The 17,365-nt window shown below is 37.0% G+C and overlaps 1 protein-coding gene across 5 annotated transcripts in view; it reads left to right on the top strand.

Moving 5' to 3' along the window:
* MAP3K13 (mitogen-activated protein kinase kinase kinase 13) overlaps nt 1-17,365 on the top strand; it is a 168,626-nt gene that overhangs the window by 33,353 nt on the left and 117,908 nt on the right. Inside the window, exon 1 of one of the 5 annotated variants that reach the window (XM_032338466.1) lies at nt 10,353-10,534. The exons of the other annotated variants lie outside the window; for them this stretch is intronic. The gene's annotated coding sequence lies outside the window, so the exon portion shown is untranslated. Of the gene's footprint in view, nt 1-10,352; nt 10,535-17,365 lie in introns of those variants that run through there. 5 annotated transcript variants of the gene reach the window in all.

The following is a 17,365-nucleotide window of genomic DNA, read 5'->3' as shown; positions in this document are numbered from 1 at the left end:
TTTAATTTCAGTGTAGTTAACATAGTGTTATATCATTTTGGGTGTACAATTCAGCAGTTCCATACATCACTCAGTGCTCATCAAGATAAGTGTACTTTTAATTCCCTTCACCTGTTTCACCGATCCTCCACCCACCTCCTTTCTGTTAACAGACTCAGCTAAGAGTCTGTTTTTTAGTTTGTCTACTTTTTCTTTTTTTTATTTTATTTTTTTTTATTTTTTTTTTTAAAGATTTTATTTATTAATTTGACAGAGAGAAATCACAAGTAGACGGAGAGGCAGCCAGAGAGAGAGAGAGAGGGAAGCAGGCTCTCTGCTCAGCAGAGAGCCCCATGCGGGACTCGATCCCAGGACCCCGAGATCATGACCTGAGCCGAAGGCAGCGGTTTAACCCACTGAGCCACCCAGGCGCCCAGTCTACTTTTTCTTTGTTCATTTGTTTTGTTTCTTAAATTCCACATATGAGTGAAATCATATGGTATTTCTCTTTCTCTGACTGGTTTATTTCACTTAGTATTATACTCGCTAGATCCATCCAAATTGTTGTAAATGGTAAGATTTCATTCTTTTTTATGGCTGAATAATAATAATAGATAGATAGATAGATAGAAACAGACAAACATGGTGTGTCTCTCTTCAAGTTAGTGTTTTTATATTCTTTGGATAAATACCAGTTGTGCAATTATTGGATCATAGGGAAGTTCTGTTTTTTATTTTTTGAGGAACCTCTATACTGTCTTCTATAGTGGCTGCCTCAGTCTGCATTGCCACCTTGTACACAAGGGTTCTTTTTTCTCTACATCCTCACCAACATTTGTTTTTTCTTGAGTTTTTGATTTTAGCCATTCTAACAGGTGTGAGGTTCTATCTCATTGTGGTTTTGGTTTGCATTTCCCTGATGATGAGTGATATTCAGCTTGTTTTCATGTGTCTTTTGGTCATCTATATGTCTTCTTTGGAGAAATATCTCTGTTCATGTCTTCTGCCCATTTTTAATTGAATATTCAGGGTTTTTTTGGTGTTGAATTGTACAAGTGTTTCATTTATTTTGGTCACTAACCCTTTATTGGGTATGTCACTTGTGAAAATCTTTTCCTATTCAGTAGGTTGTCTTTTGGTTTTGTTGATTGTTTCCTTTGCTGTACAGGAAATTTTTTTTTTATATAGTCCCAATAGTTTATTTTTGCTTTTGTTTCCCTTGCCTCAAGAGATGTTATGGCTGATGTCAGAGAAATTATTGCCTTGGTTCTCTTCAAGGATTTTTATGGTTTCAGGTCTCATATTTAGGTCTTTGATCTATTTTGAGTTTATTTTTGTGTATGGTATAAGAGAGTGGTCCAGTTTCATTCTTTTGTATGTAGCTGTCGCATTTTCCCAACACCCTTTGTTGAAGACACTTTTTCCCATTGGATATTCTTTCCTGCTTTGTTGAAGATTAATTGACCATATAATCATGGGTTTATTTCTGGGCTCTTTATTATCTTCCATTGAACTACAGGTCTGTTTTTGAGCCAGTACCACACTGTTTTTTTGTTTGTTTGTTTGTTTAAAAGATTTTATTTATGTATTTGACAGAGAGAGATACAGTGAGAGAGGGAACACAAGCAGGGGAAGCAGGAGAGGGAGAAGCTGGCTTCCCACTGAGCAGGGAGCCCAATGCGGGGCTCCATCCCAGGACCCTGGGATCATGACCTGAGCCAAAGGCAGACGTTTTAACGACGAGCCACCCAGGTGCCCCAGTACCATCCTGTTTTGATTACTACAGCTTTGTAATATAACTTGAAGTCTGAAATTGTGGTATCTTCAGATTTTTTTTTTTTTTTCCAAAGATTGCTGTGGCTGTTTGGAGTCTTTTGTGGTTCCATACAAACTGTAGGATTGTTTGTTCTAGTTTTGTGAAAAATGCTATTGGTAGGGATTGCATTAAATCTGTAGATTGCTTTGGATAGTATAGACATTTTAACAAAAATTGTTCTTCCAATCCATGAGTATGAACTGTCTTTCCATTTCTCTCATCAGTGTTTTATAGTTTTCAGAGTATAGGTCTTTTACATCTTTGGTTAAGTTTATTCCTAGGTATTTTATTATTTTTGGTGCAATTGTAAATGGGATTATTTTCTTTCTTTCTTTCTTTCTTTCTTTCTTTATTTATTTTAAAGACTTTATTTATTTATTTGACAGAGATCACAAGTAGGCAGAGAGGCAGGCAGAGAGAGAGGAGGAAGCAGGCTCCCTGCTGAGCAGAGAGCCCGATGCAGGACTCAATCCCAGGACCCCGAGATCATGACCTGAGCCGAAGGCAGCGGCTTAACCCACTGAGCCACCCAGGCGCCCTCTTTCTTTTTTTTTTTAATTAATTAATTTTTAAAAAATTTTTTTTTTTAATAAACATGTATTTTTATCCCCAGGGGTACAGGTCTGTGAATCGCCAGGTTTACACACTTCACAGCACTCACCAAAGCACATACCCTCCCCAATGTCCATAACCTAAATGGGATTATTTTCTTAATTTCTCTTTCTGCTGCTTAATTATTAGTGTATAGAAATGCAACAGATTTCTGTACATTGATTTTGTATTCTATAACCTTACTGAATTCATGTCTCAGTTCTAGTAGTTGTTTGATGGAGTCTTTCAGGTTTCCTACATATAGTATTATGTCATCTGCAAATAGTGTAAAGTTTTACTCCTTCTTTACCAATCTGGATATCTTTTATTCCTTTTTTCTTGTCTGCTTTTAAAATTCTGTCTTTATCACTACTTTTTGCCACTTTAATTACTATGTGTCTTAGAGTGGATCACTTTGGGTTGATTTTGTTGGGGGATCTCTGTGCTTTCTGGATATGAACTTCTTTCCTTCCCTAGATTTGGCAAGTTTTCAGCTATTATTTCTTCAAATACATTTTCTGCCACCTTTTCTCTCTCTTCTTCTTCCAGGATCCCTATAATGCGAATATTATTATTATGCTTGATGGAGTTGCTGAGTTTCCTAAAGCTATTCTCATTTTGCATTATTTTTTCTCTCACCTGTTCAGCTATTCTGTTACTCTTTTCTGCATATTGCTGATTCATTCTTCTGCTTCCTTTAGTCTGCTACTTATTCCGTCCAGTGTATTTTTAATTTCATTTATTGTATTCTTCTTCTCTGGTTGGTTCCTTTTTTATCTCTTTGTTAATGGTCTCATTGATGTCCTCCACTTTTTTTCTTAAGTTCAGTGAGTATCTTTATGACCATTACTTTACAAGACATACTACTTTTAATTCTTTGCCAGACATACTACTTACTCTGTTTCATTCAGTTCTCTTGCTGTGATTTTGTCCTGTTCTTTCATTTGGTACATATTCCTGTACATATTTCTCATTTTTTGTCTAACTCTCTGTGTCTGTTTCTGTGTTTTAGGAAAGTCCGCTGTGTCTCCTGCTCTTGAAAGTAGTGGCTTTATGAAGAAGAGATCATGTGTGCCCTGCAGTGCAGTGTCCCCTGGTCATGAGAACCTGGTGCTTTAGAGTTGTCTCCTATGTGTGTTACAAAAGCCACTTTTTCCTTCAGTCCAGTCATCTTCAACGGTTCTCTTTGAACATTGTGGGCAGGGTTTGATCCCTATGTTGTTAGTGAGCCAATCTGGGGCCACCTTGGACTTGAGTTTAGTCAGATCAGGCATTTGCCAGAGATGCAGTAGCACCAAATTGCAGGGCACTTTCCTTTTGTTGTCCTCTGAGAAGCTTTCATTGGTGGAAGGGGCCTGTAGCCAACCAGTTATCTGCCCCAGTGCACTTGTGGAGGCCACAGTCTGATTCATTTGTGTGGTTATCTTTCCCTATACCCAGGGCAGGAGTCTCTCTGGAGTGATGCTGGCCCCCATCAGGGCTGCTTGTACACTGCCAGTCTTGTGGCCCTAGTTTGAATGGGCTCTAGCTGAAAACCTATCAGAGGGGGCAGTTCCACAACATACTCCAGGGCAGGGCTGTAGCACCCACAAGGTTTGGACACAGGGAAGAAGGGATATGCCTCCACTGCTGGGACGGGGCTGGCTGGGCTGATCTGTAAAACACTCAGGTATGGGGTGTGCAGTTTTAACAAGGTATGTGCAGAGCCTCTGCTAAAGGGGACCCACTGCTAGTACTGCCAAGACTGAGGCCCTGGAATGTGCATAGGTCAGGGGGCATTACTAAGTGCATAGGTCTCGGACAGAGGCAAGCTTGACCAAAGGAGTGGGGGACGGCTCTTGGTGTCAGCAAGTTAGGTAGTAAGTGTCAGTGTTGTGCTGGTTCCTGCAGATGGCAGTGTATTTATGCTGGGGTTGGAGGTGGGTGGCAGGTGAGGGAAGTGGCACCTGCCAGCTCTTTTGTTCCTGTAGGGGTCTCCCCGTAAACCCTAACTCTCTGGGACAGGCTCTAAGATGAGTAAATAACTCTCTCTGCCATATTCCCCAGGCGTTTTTCAAACCGCTGCTTGTTTGTTGTGCTGTCTCTCTAAGGGCAGGGGCTCAGTTTCTCCTCACTTTCCAGGCTCTACTACAACGGAGATTTTTAAAATTCCAGGCTTTAAGTCCTCCTGGTTGTAAGTGCTCACAAAATTTGGCCCCTCTAGTTTTCTAACCCAAATATTATGAGGATTCATCTTCCCCATGCAGGCTTCCCAGTATCATAGTCTATTTCTCTCCCTTCTCTGAGTTCACAGGTCCTTCCCTCTGACAGTCCCTTGGGTCCCTTTACGTTCCTATGTCATTTCCATCCTTCTTACCTTCTTTGATGTGATTTCTTCTTTACATTTAGTTATGGAATTTTTTCTACCAGTCTTTGGGTCATTTTCTGGGTTATTTATACAGATGTGAGTGTCCTCTAGTTGTATCTGTGGGACAAGGGGAGTTTAGGGTCCTCCTACTCCACCTTCTTCCCAGGCTTCTGGGACCCTTTCAGATATTTTTAAAAACCTTCAATAGCTGCCTATAACATCCAAATCCTTGCCCTACAAAGCTTACACGATCTGCCTTCTGACCATCTGTTTAACATCATTGTCTACCATTGTTCTCACACAGATTGCCCCAGCTACTTAAGTGTTTTTCTATTGCTTCTAGAATAGATCGAACTTTCTTGTGCCTCAGGGTCTTTAGTGCCTGGAAAGCTCTTCCCCTGTATTGTTTCTTCCTTCTCTTCATTCAGATGTCTACTCAAACACCACCTCTTCAGAGGCATCATTACCCCACTTCCACCACATCACTCGTCCTTTACCTTGGTTGACTTTTAACCATATTGGCACAATTTAATTCATATTTAACCATATGGTTCATTTTAACCATATTGGCACAATTTAATTCATTTTAATAAGAAATATATTTTTAGGGGTGCCTGGGGAGTTCAGTTGGTTAAATGGCTGCCTTCGGCTCAGGTCATGGTTCCAGGGTCCTGGATTGAGCCCTGCTTTGGGCTCTCTGCTCAGTGGGGATCCAGCTTCTCCCTCTTACTCTGCCCCTCCCCCTGCTTGTGTTCTCTCTCTCTCTCTGTCAAATAAATAAAATCTTTATATATATATAGATTTTTATATATATATACACATATATATGATTTAGATATAGATAAATATAAATATATATAGATTTATATATATACACATATATGTACACATACACATGATATATATAGTTGAATATATATACTATTTATATTCAGAATTATTTGTATACATGTGTGCCTATTTTTTATAGAATCAACATATATATTCTTTCTCACTAGAATGCTGTGAGGGGGCAGAACTTTGTCTTCTTCAGTGCTATATTGCCAGTGTCCAAAATAGTAGCTACTTGACATAAGTAGACACTTAGTAAATATTCATTTTGTTAACATAGTAATGTCAGTTAGTGTCATTAAAATTTATTTTTAAGAATAGGAATTTTGGGGTGCCTGGGTGCCTCAGTTGTTGAGCATCTGCCTTCTGCTCAGGTCATCCCTGCTAGGCGGGAAGCCTGCTTCTCCCAATCCCACTCTCTGTGCTTGTGTTCCTGCACTCGCTTTCTCTCTCTCTCTGTCAAATAAATAAATAAAATCTTAAAAAAAAAAAAAAAAGATAGGAATTTTTCATTTTTTGAGTAGGTGATTCCAAAATATATAGAGAAGTGTACTTTTTTAAAAAGGTTTATTTATTTATTTTAGAGAGAGAGAGAGCGAGCACACACATGGGAGGTCAGGGGCAGAGGGAGAGACAGGCTTAAGCAGACTCCACCTTGAACACAGGGCCTGATGTGGGACTCAATCTCATGACCCTGAGATCGTAATCTGACCCAAAACAAAGAGCTGGACTCTTAACCACCTGTACCACCTAGGCCCCCCATAGAAAAGTGTACATTGAGGGGTGGCTTGGTCATTAAGCATCTGCCTTCAGTTCGGGTCATGATCCCGGAGTTGTGGGATCAAGCCCACATCAAGATCCCTGCTTGGCAGGAAGCCTGCTTCACCCTCTCCCACCCTCCCTGCATGTGTTCCCTCTCTTGTGGTGTCTCTCTCTGTCAAATAAATAAATAAAATCTTAAGAAAGAAAAAAAGTGTCCATTGAAACGTCTTCCTAACCCAGCCGGTCCCTAATCCATTCAGTTCCCATTCAAGACCCCAAACTATTATTTTTCCATGTGTCCTTCCAGAGTTTCTTGTTTTGTATGCAAGGAAATATAAAAGTATGCACAGATTCTTGGGGCGCCTGGGTGCCTCAGTGGGTTAAGCCGCTGCCTTCGGCTCGGGTCATGATCCCAGGGTCCTGGGATCGAGCCCCGCATCGGGGTCTCTGCTCGGCAGGGAGCCTGCTTCCTCCTCTCTCTCTCTGCCTGCTTCTCTGCCTGCTTGTCATCTCTCTCTGTCAAAAGTATGCACAGATTATTACTTTTCTCTTTTTACTAATACTGTTATACATACTGTTCTTAACTTTTTATATTACAGATTAAAAAATTAATAATTATATCCATATGTAGAGAGTGTCCTCATTTTTAAATAGCTGCATAGTATTCCATTGTGTGGACATACTATAATTTATTTAATCAGTCTCCTAGTGAGGGGCATGTTGGTTGTTTTCAGTATCTTCCTATTGTAAACAGTGCTGAAGTTCATAACCTGTGCATATACAATTTTATACATATATAGTATATGTCTGATTAAATTCAGAGAGTGTGATAGGTGCCATACATTCTGCTTAGTTGCCTTCCATAAAGATTGTACCAATTTGTACTCCCCCAGCAATGAATAAAAGTACGGTTTCCCATAACCTTGCCAGCTGAGAGAGTTGTCCGACTTTGGGATTTTTGCCAATCTGATGGTTAAAAAATGGTTTCAGCATAATTTTTTTTAAGAATTCGTAATAAAATTTATGGTAAAGTTTTAAAATTTTTTAAAATTTTAAATTGTGATAAAATACAGATAAAATTTGCCATCTTAACTTTTTTTTAAAGTATTCAGTTCATCAGTGTTAAGTATATTAACATTGTCATGAAACAGATGTCCAGAACTTGCTCACCTTCCAATCCGAAACTCTATACCCACGAAATAACAACTCCCTGTTTACTCCTCCTTCCAGACCCTGGCAACCACCGTTCACCTTCCTGTTTCTATGAGTTTGACTGCTTTAGATATCTCATGTAAGTGGAATCACACAGTGTTTATCTTTTTGTGAATAGCTTCTTTCACTTAGTGTAAAGTCCTTGAGTTTCACCTGTATGGTAGCAAATGACAGGATTTTCTTCACTTTTAAGGCTGAATAATATTCCCTTATATACAACACTTTGTTTATCCATTCATCCATTGATGGACATTTGGATTGTTTCTACCTCTTGGCTATTGTGAATGATGCTGCTATGACTATGGGTGTGCAGATAACATTTTGAGGTCCTGCTTTCAGTTGTTTCAGAAGTGAGATTATTGGATCATGTGGCAATTCTATTTTTCAATTTTTAAGGAACTACTGCATTATTTTCCATAAAGCTGCATCACTTTAGCATTGTTTTAATGTGTATTTCTCTCATTATGAGTTGGGTGGGACATCTTTTCATATTTGGAAGAAACCTGCTCTTTTTTCTGTGAATTGTTTATATCTTTTGCCCTTGATTGGATTTTTTTCCTATTAGTTTGATAACATTTTTTGCTTTTATGCCTCTCAGTTTTCCAAATTTATAAGCTAGTAGTCACTGGTACAGGTTTGGGTAAGAGTGCCTGAGGTTAATAGTTGTGCAATCTTGATTGGGCAATTACTGAATGTTTCTGAGTTTCCGTTTTCTTATCTGTAAATAGTAATAACAATGAGTTCTTATAAAGTTTAATTAGATAATATATATTAAGTGGTTAATATAGAACCAGTATGATACGGCCAGAAAAAGAAATAAAAGGCCAATGTTCAGAAGGGACGCAAAACTATCATTATTCACATATGGTGATTGTGTACCCAGAAAAGCCTATAGAATCTCTAAAAATACTTCGCAATTTTGCAAGGCCATAGGTTACATTCAATATAGAAAGTTGCATCAGAAATAATTAGAACAGCTAAAACAATTGGAAAATAGATTAAAATATCACCACTGGAAATATTAAATACATAGCAATAAATCTTTAAAAAGAGCATAAGGACCTCTATTCTGAGCACTACAGAACATTACTAAGAAAAATTAGAGAAGACTGAACTTAAAAGCTCAATATAAATTCCATGGGGGCACCTGGCTAGCCTCAGTTGGTAGAGCATGTGTCTGTTAACCTCAGGGTCCTGAGTTCAAGCCACACACTGGGCATGAAGCCTACCATAAAATCAATCAGTCAGTCAGTAAGTAAATCTTAAAAATGCAAAACATGATCATGGATTATAAAACTCAAAATTGTTAAGATGCCAATTTTCCCTAAGTAAATGTATAGATCCATTGCAGTTCCTATCAAAATTTCAGCAGGTGTTTTTGAAGAAATTGTCAAGCTGATTCTAAAATGTATCTAATAATGCAATGAACATTGCATAGCTAAAACAATCTTGAAAAGGAACAACAAGATGGATGATTTATAGCATGTGATTTCAAGATTTAACTGTAAAGGTATTAACTATAACCAACAATGAACTGTTGCCCTTAGAATAGATGAATGCATCAGTGGAGGAGAATAGCACATCCAGAAATAGACCCATACACATAAGGTCAGTTGATTTTTTTTTTTTTTATCAAGGTGGCAAGTTAATTCAATGGGAAAGGAAGTCTCTCTCTCTCTCTCTTTTTTTTTCTTTTTTTTAAGATTTATTTATTTGAGAGAGAGAGGGAACATGACGGGGTCAGGGGAGAGCAGAGGGAGAGAGAGGGTGAGAGGGAATGTAAAACAGACTCCCCACTGAGCACGGAGCCAGACATGGGGCTCCTCCATCTCACGACCTGAGATCATGACTTGAGCTGAAATCAAGAATCAGACACTCAACCAATTGAGCCACCCAGGCACCCCAGAAATAGAGTCTTTTTAAACTTGTTGCTGGATCAAATTGGATTTTCTTATGGGAAAGTAAGAAAAGAACTGTCACATCTTTATCTCTCCATACAAAAATTTAATAGACATTGATCATAGATCTAAACATAATAATCAGAACCAGAAAGGTAGGGGGGAAAAAATGGAAAATATCTCTGCAATCTTGGGTATGCAAAGATTCCTTGAACAGGACACTAAAAGCACCAACCATAAAAAGTAAATAAAATTAAATAAGTTTAAATATTTATTGCAAGATTTCTCAGAACCTTTAATATGTTAATGTTTCTAGTAAAAGGGTCATGCAGCATTTCCCTACGTTTTTGACCACAGAGTCCTTTTTTTTTTTTCTTCTCCCCATTTAGAACATTCAACTAAACTGCAGGAGTCAGTATGCCAAAGAATATACTTGGAGAAGTTGTTGCTTTGGTTCTCTCCTCAAAGCATACTACTTTTGAGAACTGTAATAAATGAAAGATCAGTTACCCCCTCTTTAGTATGAATTAATGTAATTGCATCTATTTTAACAACCAGAATAAAGAAAACCCTCTGCCAAAAGAACTGTGACCACACTTTACTCCAAATTGACTGGTCAGCAAGCCAACTGTTGGAGTTACTACTACTGGTAGGATTCTAGGTCATTGTCACGTTCTATTGGAATTTACCGTAGTAAAAGGAAAAAAGAGTGATTGAGATGCAAATCACTTTGCCTTTTCTCTGCACTGGTTCCATGTACTTGTTTGGTCTGCTCTGCCCTGCTTTTTCACCATCTGTCACACTCCAGCGTGTTAACCCTCACTCAGATGACTCAACTCCTCACAGTTCCAAATTGCTTGAAGGTCTCTTTTCTGTGGCATTTCTAGTCTCTGACTCACTTCACTGTCCTAATCAGATTCCTCTACCTGCTGTTGCTGCCCATGAACTGATTTTCATGGAATATGGGTTTTCACATAAGAAGTAGAGAAGAACCAGAAGAGAAAGTAGAAGGAAAACAAAGTCAAACTTTACCTAAACCAAACTTTGGCCCAAGACTCTCCCTGTTAGGAAAAGAGATCTCAAGAAGAAGTCAAAATGGTTTGTAATGCCAGTGGAAATGTATAAAGAACAGAAAGTTTAAGGAAGTGTCCCTATAATATCCTGGATTATGTTTTTTAAAATGAACTATTGTAATAGATATTAGTTTGTCCTGAATGTGGAAAGCTAATAATAACCAGATATAGAAACCTCATCTGTGTCATCTGAATAGAGTTTACTAGAAAGACTAGAAGTTAAGTATCTTTGGTTTTAAATCTGCCACTAATTTGCTTTTTGATGACAAGTAACTATATTCTTTTAAAGAGAAAAAGAATATGCTCTCCCCCTCATTGCAAATATATGTATGTATATATTTTTGTGTGACTATACATATATGTACACACATACCTACATACATAACAGACTCTGTCACAGATATTTTTTTCGTGTGCTGTCTCATTTAATCTGTCCATATCTCCACTTCCTCATCTGGAAAACGAGATAATAATATCTCAGTCTGCCTTCTTCACAGGACAACAAGTGGAATGATAACCAGATAATAAAATAGATTCCTTTGAGCATTATTCTGGAATTTAAGGAATACATCTTGAATGTCATATTGTGTATGATATAAAGCAGTGTTTCCATAGCAAAATGGTATGATGGATCCTGGGAAAATCCATTTCAAAATGTACTTGCAATACAAACTTGGCAGAAACAATTTACACAGGATGTTTTATAGACATCAGAGACAATTATGGAACACCTGGAAAGTACGGAACAACCTTTTCTGTGCTTCTCAGTGAATGCGACACAAAGTAAACACAGCCCTCGTAGTACTTTATGACACACCTAATCAAAGAAAAACAGTCAAGAGAGATACCTAGGCAAATAGGAAGAGGCAGAATAACAGTGTGGATGACAATAAAAAGAATTTTACATTCGAAATTGAAAACCATTTTTTAGTCTGTATTAAAATAGGATAAACAGAAGGAAGGAGGAGTACCACAGAAGGCATCTGGGGCTGCAGGGGTCAATTGGATGGATACTTATTTAACTCTACTGCTTCTTAACCTGGCCCTGGGAGCTGAAAGAAACTTGCTCTCTTTTCTAGCAGCCTGATCCTTTATTATAATCAGAATGGAAGGTTTCAGAGCTATTGAAACCCACTTCTAGGCTGTCTTTCCATTGTCCCTACAGCTTTCAGAATTTAATAAGATGATGGGGGTGGGAAGGACAACGGCTCCCAAGTGTCTAGGAAACTACAAGCTTTCCTCACTAAAGTTCCCTTAGGACGAGGGGATCGTACACTAGCAAACAAGTTTGTCAAAGGAAGACCAAAAAAGTTACTAATTAAAAACTGAGGGGCACCTGGCTCGCCTTTAGTCGGTGGAGTGTTTGACTCTTGATCTTAGGGTTGTGAGTGTGAGCCCTGTGTGGGTGTAGAGGCTACGTAAAAATAAAATCTTAAAAAAAAAATTGAAAAAGGCTGTGTATATAATCTATTATCCTGAAAATGACTAGACAAGAAGGTCCATAGGAAGAGACTTGAAAAACAAAATGGCTTATATGGCTGCTTTGAGAAAGCAAGATGCACATTAGTAGCAATAAATAGCAAATTGGACATCACTGACCTATAGGTAGGTGTTAATAGTGCTGGTTCACTGAACAAAGAAAAAGAAAACATGACAATTTTACAATCTGGTACAGAAGTTACCTTCACTCAGTAGCATGACTCTTATGTCTGTCAAATGAATTTTTCAATTTTGGCATTTATTTTTTATTCCTAGTTTTTGCTTTTGATTCTCTTTTTACTTTGATGCTCTTTTTTTCTACTAGATCCTTTAACAGAGGCAATTATTGTGGTAGCAGTTATAAGAGTCCATACATAAGTGAAAACTTGTAAACTATACACCATTTTACTATGTGTATTTATGTGTAATTTACAGAAAAAAAAAAGCTATGGTCTGTTCAAAGCAAAAATAAGAATGTACAGCCGGGTTAAGAGCATATAAAGAAGTAAAATATATACCAACATGAGTATAAAGGGTGGGGATGAAGTACTATGATATGAGGTAGACTGTAGTATATTAACATTATACAACATAGTCTCTAAAACAGTGGTTCTCAAAGTGTGGTCATTAGACCAGCAGCATCACCGGTCCCCTGGGAACTCATTAGAGATGAAGTTCTCTTGGCGCCACCATAGACCTAACTGAGTTACATACTCTGGAGATGTGGCACAATAATCTGTGATTCTGATACACGCTAAAAGGTAAGAACCAATGCTTTAGAGCAGTGGTTGGGAAATTGGGGGGGTGGATTTTTTCTGTAAAGGGTCAGATAATAAATATTTTGGGCTTTGTGGGCCATTTGGTCTCTGTGGCAGCTAACTCTGCCTTTGTAGCACAAAAGCAGGCACATAGACAGTACATAAATCCATTAGCAGGGATGTAGTCTAATACTGTTACTTATGAAAACAGGCCTGCTAGATTTGGCCCATGTACTACAGTCTGTTGACTTTTTAGGGTATCCATTAACACATATAGGTACATGCACACATACACATAGAGAGATACAGTTATGCCAAAAAAGAAGTAAAATAAAATACTTAAAATACAGATCATTCTAACTTTGCAGTGTGGGACCATAAAAATGATCATGCAATCTGAAATCATGCAAAGTATTTTTAATATAAATGGGAAAAATATTCATTGTTCTGTGACTGAAAAAAAAAAGTTTTTTGTCAAAACTTTTGGGGGGACAGAAGGAAAAGGATATTTTATTTACTGGGAAGATCCATTAGATAAGTTTCTAGGGTCCTAGAAATGTTCTAAATCTTGATTTTTTTGGTAGTTACAAGGATGTATAGAATTATTTGCATTCATTAGATTGAACACTTGAGGCCTATGCATTTCATGTATGTAAATTATTATCAACAAAAAATTTTTTAAGTACAAATTAAGGGTCTGGAATAAAATCTGCACTTTATATTAGGTAACATCCTTACTTCAGATAAAATAAGATAAATTATGAGGAATAAGTGTAAATTCTTTAGGAAAAAAGCTGAGGCAAACAGTCCAGGAAGAAGAACCATTTGTAACACTTGGAAAGAGGAATGGGAATTCAGGACGCTTGGGAAAAATGGCTCTATGTGATGGAGAGCCGTTGAAAATATTTTCATGAGAGAACTGAAATATTCAGACTGTGTTTTAGAAAGATCACTGCTATATGAACTGAAGAGGAAAAGAGATTAGAAGTAGGGAGATAAGGAGGCTATTGTTATAACCAGATGAGACTATCTTGGGCAAAGGCTGCAAGAATTAAGAGTAGGGCATAAACCTGAATGATACTTAGAATCAGTTTGGTTTGGTGACTGACTAGATTTATTAAAATATTACAAACATTTGTGAGCCAGGCATTGTGCTTTGGGCTGCCATGCCTTATCTTGTTTAACCTTTACAAAAACCGTATAAGAAGTTATTACAATTACAATTACAATAACCTCATCTCCATTTTATAGATAATGCCACACAATTCATCCAAGTGGCCTCATAGCTTGAAAGTGGCACAGCCATGATTTCTAAAATATACTTTCTTAGTAATGACTTGTGGTTATTCTGAAGATAATTTATTTCCAGTTGCTAACACAATACAAGAGAAAATAACGGAAGGCTAATTTCCTGACCAAATTTAGAAAAGTCAAGCGAATTGTAAAATCAAAAGAAACACTTGATTTAAGTAAATCCTTGGAACACACAATCTAGGCCATGTTTTCAAAAGAACAATTAAATAAAATTTCATATATATGACCCCCAAAATCTTTAGTACCAAATATTAAGTTCATTAGTGTACACAAGAAAAAAACATATAAAATTGAAATCCTATTGCAGTATCACTAAAAGGAATTAATATTTCTTTGCATAAAATATAGAAAAACACTTGTCATAAATAATGCTCAGAAATATTATAAACCAGACATTAAATTTAACATCCTATGAAAAGCCTTTTAAAGTACTGCTGGAAGAAAGCTACACTGAGTTAAGTTCCTCAGAAAGAAAATAGATATCAATGATGCTAATACATTTTAACATTTATCAATATAATTTTAAAAATACCCAATAAAATTTTCCAATCATTTTTAACAGTGTTCCTCAAATTAGTTAAATTAGTTAAAAATATGCAGTATCAGGTCCACATGGGTGGCTCAGTCAGTTAAGTGTCTGCCTTTGGCTTGGTTCATGATCCCAGAGTCCTGGGATTAAGCCCCAAGTCGGGCTCCCTGCTTAACGGGGAGTCTGCTTCTCGCTCTGCCTCTCCCCCTGGCTTGTGCTTATTCCCTCTCACTTACTTTCTCTCTCTCAAATAAATACAATCTTTAAAAAGATACGCATTATCAAGCAAGTTATCATTCACTATCTCTAATGAACATATACTCACTGATGAAAACTCACTAGAGGAAAACCCAATAGTAGAAAGTGGTTTAATATCAGAAGAAGAGAGAATGGTATAATCATTATGGAAAACAGTGTAGAGGTTCCTCAAAAAATTAAAGAAAAACTACAATACTATCCAGCAAGCCCATCGTGGTTATGTATCCAAAGGAAATGAAATCTAGATCTTGAAGAGCTATCTGTTCTCCCATGTTCACAATAGCCAAGATATGGAAACAACCTACATGTCCATCAGTGGATGAATGGATACAGAAAATATGGTGTATATATACAATGGAGTATCATTTAGCCACAAGAAGGAAAAACACTGCCATTTGTGACCACAAAGATGAATCCAGAGGATATTATGTTAAGTAAACTAATTCAGAAAGATAAATACTGTTCTATCTTACTTATATGTGTGATCTGAAAACCTGGAACTCAGAAACAGAGAGTAGATCGTAGTTATGAGAGACTGGGAGGTAGGGAAGATGGAATATATTGGTTAAAGGGTTGATTGTGGTTATCCTTTCATAATGAAAATATATATCAAACCATCACCTTGTATACCTTAACTATATATAATTTTTATTTATCAATGAGACCTCAATAAAACTAGAAAAAAGTTTTAAAAAGAAAAGTTGGCTATGAATTTCATAACAAGATATGATTTATTTAATATTATAAATGCTGTTTTAAAATATTTGATAGACTACAAAATATTTTTTTCAGAACTTGTAAATAAGAACAAAATAAGTTTCCTAACTTATTAAAATCACAAATACACAAGTCTTTAAGTTTTTCAAAGCATGGGAAAATGTTTATGTTTTAATGTTAAGTTTAAAATGCAAGATACAAAACTGCATAAAAACCACAATCCTAGCTACTTAACAAACATGCAATTAAAGGACTGAAAGGTTGGGACGCCTGGGTGGCTCAGTTGGTTGGACGACTGCCTTCGGCTCAGGTCATGATCCCGGAGTCCCGGGATCGAGTCCCGCATCGGGCTCCCAGCTCCATGGGGAGTCTGCTTCTCCCTCTGACCTTCTCCTCGCTCATGCTCTCTCTCTCACTGTCTCTCTCTCAAATGAATAAATAAAATCTTTAAAAAAAAAAAAGAAGGACTGAAAGGTAATGTACAAAAACATTAACAATGGTTATTCTGGGTGACTACTTTTAATATTTTATTTTTAAGAACAGAAAGAGATGATTTTAAAAAGAGTCCACATCAACCTCTTTGGGAAACTGGCAATATCTATTAAAACTGAACAGGTACCTCCTTCAACGAAGAAGCTAGTGACATTTACTGAACGCCTGTGTGTCAGGCCTTGCCCTGAGCACTTCCTAGGTATGTTGAATTGTAGTGGTAAGGGTGGACATCCTTGTCTTGTTCCCAGTCTCTGTGGAAAAGCATTTCATGTTTCATCATAAGCATGGTATTGCTGTAAATTTTTTGGAGATACATTTTATAGTTTGAAGAGGCTGTCTTCTGTTCCTAGTTTTATGAGATTTTGTTGTATGAATTTTGTCAAATGCATTTGCTATATCTACTAGGATGATTGTGTTACTATTCTCCTTTATTCTTTTAATGTTATATTGTTTGAGTTTTCTGACATTAAACCAACTTTGCATTCTTGCAATAAATGCCATTTTAGTCATGTTGTGCTATGTGTTTTAAAAATTCAGTAGATTCATGGGGCACCTGGGTGGCTCAGTTGGTTAGGCATCCAACTCCATCTCAGCTCAGGTCTTGATCTCAGGGTCATGGGTTCAAGCCCCATGTTGGTCTCTGTGCTGGGTATGAGCCTACAAATCAATCAATTAATAAATAAACACATGCACCATAGGTTCAATTTACTAGTGTTTGGCGGAGCATTTTTGCACCTTTGTGAGATGCAATGAAGAATGTCAATATCTATAAAGGGTATTGGTCTGTAACTTTGTTTTTAATAATGTCTTCATCATGTTTTTGTACCAGGGCTATGCTGGCATTCTAGAATGAATTAGAAAGTGTTTCCTCCTCCTGTGTCTTCTGAGTTTGTGTAGAATTCATATTTTCATTAGTAGTGGTGGGTGGTGGTAGTGTGGTAGTGATGGTGGTAAATGTTTGATCTTACCCCTGGTAAATCCACATGGGCCTTGAGCTTTTTTTCTGGCGGGGGGAGAACATTTTTATTATGAATTTGATTTATTATGAATTCTTTAATAGATATAGGAAACTTAGAGTTTTCTAATTCTTTTTTAAGTTAGTTTAAGTAATTTGTGTTTTTTAAGATTTGTCCATATTATCTACATTGTTGCATATATTAGAGTAACAGTCATAATATCTTTTTATTGTTCTTAGTGTCTTCAGTGTCTAATATGATAGCCCTTCTCTCATTCCTAATGATAATTTTTTTATTTTTTTAAATTAATACACTATTTTTAGCAGTTTTAGGTTTATATGAGAATGAGCAAA

Source organism: Mustela erminea, chromosome 1, assembly GCF_009829155.1.
Source record: "Mustela erminea isolate mMusErm1 chromosome 1, mMusErm1.Pri, whole genome shotgun sequence".
In the NCBI taxonomy this organism is placed as follows: Eukaryota; Metazoa; Chordata; class Mammalia; order Carnivora; family Mustelidae; genus Mustela; species Mustela erminea.
The sequence above is the reverse complement of the archived record's forward strand: the minus strand, read 5'-3'. Positions and strand labels throughout refer to the sequence as shown.